Source organism: Malania oleifera, chromosome 7, assembly GCF_029873635.1.
Source record: "Malania oleifera isolate guangnan ecotype guangnan chromosome 7, ASM2987363v1, whole genome shotgun sequence".
Classification (NCBI taxonomy): Eukaryota; Viridiplantae; Streptophyta; class Magnoliopsida; order Santalales; family Ximeniaceae; genus Malania; species Malania oleifera.
Window position 1 is genome coordinate 43,208,373 of NC_080423.1, and position 10,781 is coordinate 43,219,153.

The window sequence follows — 10,781 nt, forward strand, 5'->3', positions numbered from 1 at the left end:
GTGTCTGCTAAAGGTGTGGGGAGCCAGGACATATGATGAGGGAGTGTCTGACACAAATTGGTACTACTCCTAGACCTGCACGAGGAGGTTACCAGGCACCACGAGGAGGCCAGCAAAGGAATACGGCCCTAGTTAGAGTTTTCGCTTTGACGCCAGGCGATGCTAAGGTGGCCAGCGATGTGGTGAAAGGTACTGTTTCGATACTGTCATTTAAAGCTACTATTTTGTTTGATTCTGGGGCGACATATTCATTTATCGCCCGGGATTATGTTAAATTGTGTGGGTTTGAGCCTCAACAGTTAAAAATTAGTTTGTCTGTTACTATGCCGACTGGAACCGTAGGGGTATGTAGAAAGGTACTCAGGGACTATGCAGTGGATATTCAGGGTCGATCTTTGTTAGCTAATCTGGTGGTTTTAGACATGCATAGGTTTGAGGTAATCTTGGGCATGGATTGGCTAGCTGCCCACTATGCTAGCATTAATTGCCATCAGAGAGTGGTAGTATTCAAACCTCCAGAGGGACAGGAGTACAGATTCGTGGAATCACGTGTGTGCACCCCACCTCAGTTATTATTTGCTATTCAGGCACGTAGATTGCTATCAGAAGGTTGTCAGGGATATTTAGCCATGTGAAGGCTGTATCAGAAGGGGAACTGAGGGTGGAGGATATCTCAGTGGTGAGGGATTTTCCTAATGTATTTCCCAAGGATTTGCCGGGACTACCTTCTGATCGTGAGGTAGAGTTCGTTATTGACCTAGTTTCGGAGACAGTGTCGATTTCGAAGGCTCCGTATAGAATGGCACCAGAAGAGCTGAAAGAATTGAAAGAGCAGTTGCAGGAGCTGTTAGATAAGGGGTTCATTCGGCCCAGTGTGTCACCCTGGGGAGCACCGGTTTTGTTTGTGAAGAAGAAGGATGGCTCGATGAGGTTGTGCATTGATTACTGAGAAATAAATAAAGTAACTATCAAGAATAAATACCCACTCCCGCGTATTGATGATTTGTTTGACCGGTTACAGGAGACACATATCTTTTTGAAGATAGATTTACGCTCCGGGTACCATCAGGTGAAAGTTAGGGCAGAAGATGTTCCGAAGACGGCATTCAGAACATGGTATGGTCACTATGAATTTCTAGTTATGCCGTTTGGATTGACGAATGCTCCTGCAGTGTTTATGGATCTTATGAATAGGGTTTTTCACCAGTACTTGGATCAGTTTGTGGTAGTATTTATTGATGATATACTGGTGTATTCGAAGAGTCCAGAGGAACATAAGGAGCATCTGAATATAGTGTTGCAGGTGTTGCGAGAGAAGAAGCTATATGCAAAGCTCAAGAAGTGTGAGTTCTGGCTGGAACAAGTTACCTTCCTTGGACACGTTATATCCAAGGGTGGTATTTCTGTTGATCCGAGTAAGATTGAGGCAGTAGTAGACTGGGTACGACCAAAGAACGTGCACGAGATCAGGAGTTTCCTGGGATTGGCTGGGTACTACCGCAGGTTTGTTGAGGGCTTCTCTAGATTGTCAGGTCCATTGACCAGATTAACCAGGAAAGGAGCGAAGTTTGAGTGGTCTGATGAATGTGAATAGAGCTTCTAGGAGTTGAAGCAGCGACTCATCACTGCACCTGTGTTAATGATTCCTTCAGGAGAAGAGGGGTTCGTAATTTATAGTGATGCGTCCCATAAAGGGCTCGGATGTGTATTGATGCAGCGGGGGAGAGTAATAGCCTATGCCTCACGACAGTTGAAAGAATATGAGAAGAACTACCCTACCCACGATCTAGAGTTGGCAACGGTTGTTTACGCGCTGAAGATTTGGAGGCACTATCTATATAGGGGGTAGGTGTGAGATATTTACTGACCATAAGAGTTTAAAGTATTTCTTCACGCAAAAGGAATTGAATATGAGGCAGAGGAGATGGCTGGAGCTAATAAAGGATTACGACTGCACTATTAGCTACCACCCGGGAAAGGCTAATGTGGTTGCTGATGCTTTGAGTTGGAAATCAGTGGAATCATCTGTATCTGCAGTGAAGATTCAGTATCTGATTCATATGGATCTGGAGAGGCTCGGTGTGAAGCTGGTAGAGGGCAATCACCAGGTGTTCATTGCTGACTTGGTTTTGCAGCCGACTCTACAGGAGAGGATTAAAGTAGCCCAGAGGAATGATGTAGAACTAGTAGAGCTTGTAGGAAAGGTGCAGGATGGTTAGGAACTAGAGTTCGTCATTTCAGATGATGGAGCCTTGAGGTTCTGTATCAGGTTATGTGTTCCTGTCGATCCTGAGATCAAGAAAGTCATTCTGGAGGAAGCACATTGGTCCCTATATACTGTACATCTAGGTAGCACTAAAATGTACAGGGATCTTCGAGAGTCCTTCTGGTGAAGCAACATGAAGAGGGAGATAGCTCAGTATGTGGGTCAGTGTTTGACGTGCCAGTAAGTAAAGGCTGAGCATCAGAGACCGGAGGGATCGTTGCAGCCACTCCACATTCCTGAGTGGAAGTGGGAGCATATAGCCATGGATTTCGTCTCAGGATTACCGCCAGCATTGCATAGACAGGACGCTAATTGGGTAGTGGTGGATTGATTGATGAAGACTGCCCACTTTTTGCTGATCAGAGTTAGCTACTCCTTGGACAGATTGGCTGAGTTATACATCCAAGAGACAGTTAGACGTCACGGCGTCCCAGTGTCCATAGTTTTAGATAGAGACCCACGGTTCACATCTCGTTTTTGGAAGAGTCTGCAAGGGGCCATGGGTTCTTAGTTGTCGTTCAGCAGAACTTTTCATCCTCAGACAGAGAGGATGATACAGATTCTGGAGGATATGCTGCGAGCATGTGTGCTGGACTTTGGAGGTCATTGGATGTAGAATTTTCCACTGGTTGAGTTTGCGTATAACAACAAGTACCAGGCCAGCATTAGGATGGCACCGTATGAGGTACTATATGAAAGGAGGTGTCGATCCCCATTGTATTGGGATGAGGTTGGTGAGAGACAGGTATTGGGGTCAGAGCTGATATAGCAGGCTTAGGATAAAGTCAGACTTATCAGAGACAGGATCAAGACAGCGTAGAGCCGGCAGAAGAGTTATGCTGATACTCGTCGGCAAGAATTGGAGTTTGACACAGGAGATCACGTATTCCTGAAGGTGGCACCGTTGAAGGGTGTTATGAGGTTCGGGAGGAAGGGTAAGCTGAGCCCTAGGTATATTGGACCATTCGAGATTCTTGAGAGAGTGGGTCCAGTTGCCTATCGCTTGGCATTACCACCGGTCCTATTTAGGATCCATGACGTATTCCACGTTTCTATACTGAGGAAATACGTCCCAGACCCCTCCCATGTGATCAAATATGAGGCACTGGAGTTGGGTGATACTTTATCTTATGAGGAAGTGTCAGTGCAAATTCTTGATTGGAAGGAACAGGAGCTACGCACGAAGAAGATTCCACTGGTAAAAGTTTTGGGGCACAACCATGCCATTGAGGAGGCTTCCTGGGAACTAGAGGATCAGATGCGCCAGAGATATCTGTACTTATTTAGTAGAGTTTAGAACTGAGCCAGTCAAGTGAATGGAATAGTATTGTAGTTTTTATTTATATAGTGTAACGTAAGATAGATAGAGTTTTTAGTTTTGAAACGTGAATGGTTTTGGGAGAATTTGGAATAGTTGTAATCTCCCAGAGCCCTCGTTGTAACCACGGTATTCCTCCACCATAAGTGAGAGTAATCAATAAAAATTGGAAGTGTTTTCACTAAGGAAGGGAAACAGGGGAATGACAAATTTCGAGGACGAAATTTTTATAAGGAGGAGAGAATGTAAAAACCTCAAAAAGAGATATAAAAGATTAGTGGAATGATTTCCAAAAAAAATAATAAAAATAAATAAATAAATAAATAAATAATTAATTAAGTAATTAAACGGATTTAAAAAAAATTAATTAACTAATTAATTAAACGGATTTATAAAAAAAGAAAGAAAAAAAAATTAATTAAAATAAATATTTATTTTTTTAATAAAATATAATATTATTAATATTAATTAAATATTATTATTATTATATTTATCCTCCTAAAGCTTTAGGAGATTCAAAAGTTAAATTTATTCTTCTTCTTCTTCTTCTTCTTCTTCTTCTTCTTCTTCTTCTACTTCTTCTTTTTCTTCTTCTTGTTCTTTACTTTTTCTTTTCTTTATTTTTATTCTCCGTAACTCTCTGAACTCTCTCTCTCTCTCTCCTCACATTCTCTTTCCCTCTCTCCTCGATTTCGTGACGAACTTTCACCCGATCGAAAATCCGAAGATACCACTGGACTCCATTCGCCGCTACCGTCATTTCTACCGGAGCGGATCGGTGGTAAGAGCGGCGTAGGCGTATTCCTTGGGGTAAGTCATTTTCTCCTTTTTCTTTAATTTCTTGCAAAATATAAGCTTAATTGACAAACAGACACCACCACGAGAATCTAGGGATGATTCTCTACAAGTCTAATAGGACGAAATTCTCGTCGGGGTCTCAGGCCAAAACCCCAAATTTGGGGTGCAGGGGTTATTAAGGGGCTTATTTTTAATTAATTAGCATTAATTTAGAAATGCAAAAATATTAAGCATCTAGGACTGAAGTAGGATTTCTAGAATTTAGGGTCCGGGTGAGCGCGGGTGTAATTTTGGGACCTGCAGGCAAAATTTGGAAAATTAAGTGGGGATGTTAAATAATAATTTAAATATTAATTTGAGGTATATGGAGCCTAAAGAAGGCTAGATGAGTATTATTTTGGAGAAATAGATTAATTAATCTGGGAAAAATGTAAACTTCAGGAGTTGAATTTCGGGCGCCAAGGGCGTAGGATTTGGGTCCTAATGAATTTCTCAGTAGTCAGGTAAGGGAATAAACCAAAACAGTTATTTTCCATGCAAATTATTATTAATTATGAGTAAATTTATTTTTAGAAAAGCATATGCTATATTGTTTATTATGAATGAAAGGTGCGATTGGGAAAATACTATTATGATGATTAAAATATATATGTATGTATGAGATGCCGGAAAATCACGATTTTAGAATATGAAGTATGACTTTTAACAGCATATGTGTAGCATGAATATTATTTTATGTGAAATGTATTATGATGTGAAAGATTTTACGAACAAAGCATGATTTCAGGTATTATGAAAAGATGAGTTATGTTGTGATGAATTTGACGAATATATGATAAATGATTTATTTTCAGTATATATATATACCTGAAACGATTTTGGCGCGTGGCCATGTGATTATGTTATCGGAACGAGGCCATATCTATGTTATTGGCACGAGGCTGTATTTATGTTATCGGCACGAGGCCGTATTTATGATATCGGCGCGAGGCCGTATTTATGCATGATTTTGGCACGAGACCGTAATTACTATATTTTCGGCACGAGGCCGTAATGATGTTATATATATGATCATGTATTATATGTTATCACAACTAGGATGTTAGTTTAGTTCAGTTCAGGGGCTCGGTACCGTAGCTATATTGTGGATCGGATATTTACGTCATATTAGTGCTAACCATCCCATGAGGGGATGGGAAATGGATAGTCGATGTGACTTTCAGTAGAGTGTGGACGTCCACCTGGCAGTCCGGACCAGGGTGTGGTGGGCTCATCGTACTTACAGACATATTTGACTCGACAGTGGTCGGCCAGCCATTGTCGGGTCCCGCCTTTGGGCTGCATAACCTATCATGGGAGGTAATACATGACACCAGCTAACTATTCATACTGGGTTTGTTTTCAGTACTACCAGTATAACAGATGTTTTATGTATGATATGACTTACTAGAAAATATGAAAGCGTGTGATTATTCAGTATGATATGATGAACGTTTACAAAATCTGAAATGTATTGTATACATATGATTGCATTAAATATTCATGTTGCCATACAGCTGTATTTAGTTTATTTTCCCTTATGGAAAAGTGTCTCACCCCCAAACTTAATTAATTTTTCAGGAGCCCCTAAGAGACCGGCGGGTCAGGGCCGCTGTTAAGCTAGTGAGATTACCTTGTGAAAAGGGTGAGATTTTGTAATAGGGACAGAGTTATTTTGTGTTTGACCCTAGAGATATTTTGATGTATATGAGGATGTATAGAAGTATAGTTTTATAATGTTATAGAAAGCTCTCGTATTATGTTTTATGATTGGATTTTTGAGATTTTATGTTTACTGCTGCTAGGTTTTCCGCTGTGTTTGACAGGTGTCCCACCTACCCACGGGTTCGAGTTGACCATTTGATCTATTATGTGACATTTTATGTTAAGAAATTTAGGGACATTACAAATTATGTATTTAGTTTTTAGTTTTTAGTATTTAGTATTTAGTTACATGTTATTTAGTTTTTAGTATTTAGTTTTGTGCTGCGTTTGGTTCAAGTTCGTGATTGATTAAAGGTTTAGTTTTTAATGTGTGTTTGAATCTGATTAAGTCTCTATTGCGTGTTTTAATTCCATGATCAAAGTTACCATTTTTAGTCAACGCGTGTTTTGATGTTTCCTTGAGTAGATTAGGAATTCCATTCTTGCTCTTTAATTCAATGCATGCTAGTTTTAGGATTTTAATTTACGTGTTTATTTAATTTGTCAAAATAAGTCTCCACAATCTTGAAAACACCCAACTCTGAACTAAGTTCAGTAAGTTTTATTTTTTGATTGGGAGAACGGTAAAATTTGAGATTAAAACGCATTCCCTGAGGAGACGATCTAACCCTTAAGCTGAATATTACATGACGTAACTCCTATACTTGGGATAGCTTCCGAGCTGCTCATTTTTCAAGTGAGTCAAGTTTTTGACACCGTTGCCGGGGAATGTCAGTCTTAGTCTTAAAGTAGTGTTTTTCCCATCATTTTAATTAGTTTTATGAAAAAAAAAAGACAAAAGGACAGAAAAAAAATTGAGTTTTGAAAAAAAATGGCTGCACCTGCACCGCGCACGATAATGGACTTTTTGTAGCTTGAATATACCATAGCATTCCCTTCCACTATTTTTCCTACTGATGAGCTTAATTTTATGATGCAGCGCGGGAGGATGTCATTGCTACCCGAGTTCTATGGGACAGAATATAAGTGCCCTTATCAACCCTTATCAAAATTCGAGTTAACCGGCAATATGTTTTTTCCTCATGCTAGAACTCATGAATCTCTTAGACTGCAATTATTTATTGCTTCTTTGAAAGATGGGGCACAAATGTAGTTTCAGTCCTTGAGACCTCACTCTATCACTAATTGGTCTGATATGGAGCGTGAATTTCTACATGCATTTTGTCCCTTACAGAAAACTCAATTTTTGCAGGAACATATTCTTAATTTTGTGCAATAGGATGATGAGACATTTCAGGCTTGCTGGGAGCGATTCAAGGATCTACTAAGCACTTGTCCACTTCACGAGTTCAACTCATGGAGGTTAACTGATTGTTTTTATACTTCTCTTACCCCTGATTGAAAGTATTTTGTCCAAACCATGTGTAATGGATAACTCTTCAGCAAGGATCCAGATCAGGTATTATCGTTCTTCGATTACCTAGCTGAAAATGTCCCACAGTGGAACACACGATACACTCAAGCACCCATGACTGCACTCCCTATCAGTACATTCAGTGGTGGAGATGCATATGAGCCACCATATTACCCCAACAACCCTCTGCCTTAATATTAGCCACAACAGATCCCTTAGAGCTATACGCCGTCAGAATTTTTCGATGATAGCATAACATAGATGGCAAACATGCTCCAGTAGTTCATGCAAACTCAAGTCAATCATAATAATGAATTGCAGGATACCATTAATGCGATAAGCACGCAGTTGGACATCTTAGAAAACGAAGAATTGCTCACGAAACCTCAACCTAGTCCTCAAGAGTACCAGCAGCCACAACAACAAATGCACAATGTTCTCTTTGAGACACCAGAGACCACAATTACTCCGAGAAGCGAGAAAGAAGTTCCCCAACCTAAGATGCTTATCGCCGAGCAACCAGTTGTCCCAGCAACAGAAGTTACGGCTGAACTAGAAGAGGTCAAAGAAAAATCAGAGGAAACTAGCGTAGAAGCGGAGCAGTTAGTTAATACGGAGACTGATACCAATGAGATGTACCAACCTGTGGTACCTCCCTCTCAAAGCCCAGAAATTGTGGAACCGTCACTCCCGCCTGAATCATATGTCAAGGAGCCCAATGTGGAAGTAGACCCTTGTAGTGGTACGATGATTTGTACACCCGATAAAAAGGGTGACCAGACTGGTGAGAGCCTCATTTTCAAGAAACCAGGTAAAACTTTTAATGCTAATGCTTCTGAAGAACTAAAGGTAATTGTTCCAATAACTTTCTCTCAAACACTAGTTCGTAAAGAAGCGAATTTCATGGAAATAATATTGAATAAAGACCCTTTCTTGTTAACGCAAGAGGGTCGATCTACACACGTATTGTTTGGTATTTTGACGCGTATTAATTCATTTGAGGCTGATTTCGTGCAGGTATGAAGACTAATCCACTGTGGCGGCACAAATTTGGAGACCCGCTAATCCAAGTTATGGACTTGCACCCACCAGACAAAATTCTTCCTGAGCCTCCGCCAGACAATTGTGATGTTTTTCTTTCCCTTCTTTTCCTTTTATTTTGCCTTATTTTATTTTTAGTTAATTTTTCAGTCCCTTTTCCTATAGTTCAGTTCGTCTTTTCCATTACTTCGCCACTCAGGTACACCCTATCTTTCCCATGCATAGTTTTTTCTGCTTCCCCCATACTTTCGCATTGAGGACAATGTCCCACTTTAGTTTGGGGGGGGGGGGGGTGAGCATTCTCTTGTGATACTATGCACGTATACGTGCTAGGTTTTATATTATTAATTAAAACAAAAATAAAAAGGAAAAATAGAGAAAGAAAGGAGGAGCACTGAGGAATTACACTGCATTATGCCATGCTTAAAACTATGTATACCCTTCACATACTTGCGTATAACTTAAGAATGACACACTTAAGTCAATCATGCGTAGTTTCTCTTTATATGATTTCATGACTCCATGAAGAATTGATTCGTAGTACACTCGTGTTAATCTGGCTATATAATTTCCTATATATACACAACATCTCACGAGGCTGAAGAAAACATATTCACGTGATTCATTGCACTTAGGGTTTCCTATGAGCACTGAGAGAACACCCGTGGCGACTATGACATCTTGTGAGATATTCTTGAGCTATATATCATCCTTTTGAGCGTTGACATCAAATCATAGTTCATGGAACTCAATTCTCTTTTTTTTCTAGATGATTTTTGTGCATTAGTCTCTGTCTTTGATTTGCTAGCCTAGAGGTGACACCTAGTAGGGAGATAGAAACCTAGGTCTTGTAGTCTACTCAAGATGTGAAGGCTGAGCCACCCCAAGAGATAGACTTAGTTCATGGACCACTATTCAAGCTCAATTCCCATTAATTGTTTGAAGATTACAAAAGAAGTGTTATGATTGTCCTAATTGATCAAGAAAGGCAGAAAATGAAGAATAAGCAGAAGAAAGAACAAGAAATAAACATGTGCATGAAATGAAATGCTAATGCTAGCCCCACAAAAATTATCACAAAAAGTCAAGGACACGACACATATTTTCCACATATGAAGATTCTCCATCCGGTTAATGCCTCAGATGTATTCATGACAAGTTTGTGAATAAGTTGATCTAGGGTGGTCTCGGTTGGATATGACGAGTAGGTGAGAAGATGCTAGGGTGAAGGACCCGACACCTCATAGATAGGCTAGATCCTTTCCAGACTAATCCACTCCATGTACTTTGCATTGAGATGTTTGATCGCAACACTCCTCCTCACATATGATGAGTGAACCCATCTTCCTTAAGTGTTCTTGAGGGTATATCAGTTAGGCTAAGTCAAAGTGACCGTTCTGTAGGCGTCCACTGGTATCCTAAGTGTACTTAGTCACACACATCACATACACCTCGAGAGTTTACCTGCTTATACTCAGACTTATATGACTACATTAATTCTGAATTGTTCTACTAATTAACTTCATGTGAGTATACTATTTTTAAATGACATTTAAATGATGAAACTTGCATGAGTGACGTGCTTCAGAGTTGTGTGCATTGAATATGAACGAACTTGTGTGAATTCAGTTATGTTCTTGTATGTAAAACGGTATGGTTGTGTCATATGTGCATTAATTTCATGTTCACTGGAGTTCGTAGTTGTAGGCACCGCCCTAAAATTCATTCACACTATTTTATAGACACTAGCAAAACGTTAGTTAGGGGTGTGATTACGCGCTAAAACTGCGTAATTAGACATCTTAATCTGGTCATTAAGGCTTCTATTTTTAATTAAATGCCTAATTATGTCCAATATTTTTAAAAAGTGCCCTATTTATCATTTTTTCGTTTTATTGGACAATTTATGAATTTTTGTTAATTTTTTTATCGCAGAAAAATTCTCGAGAGTCAAAAACGGCACCAGTTCATAATTCATGCATAACTTTTCCGTCTAAGCTCTGATCGAAATGATTCAAATTTATAAAGAAATACGAAAGGATTATCTACAACTTCTATGTTTTTACTTTTGAGAGAAATGGGCTCCAAGAAGGTCAAACTTAGTCGTGATCTCGGAAAGCAAAAAAATGAAGAAAAAAAAAAGAAAAAAAAAATATAAACGTAAGCTTTGATGTGACCCGGCCATGCATGGCTGGGTCGAGTTCTTCTCCAGGTGGGTCTTGTGGGTCATAGGGCAACAA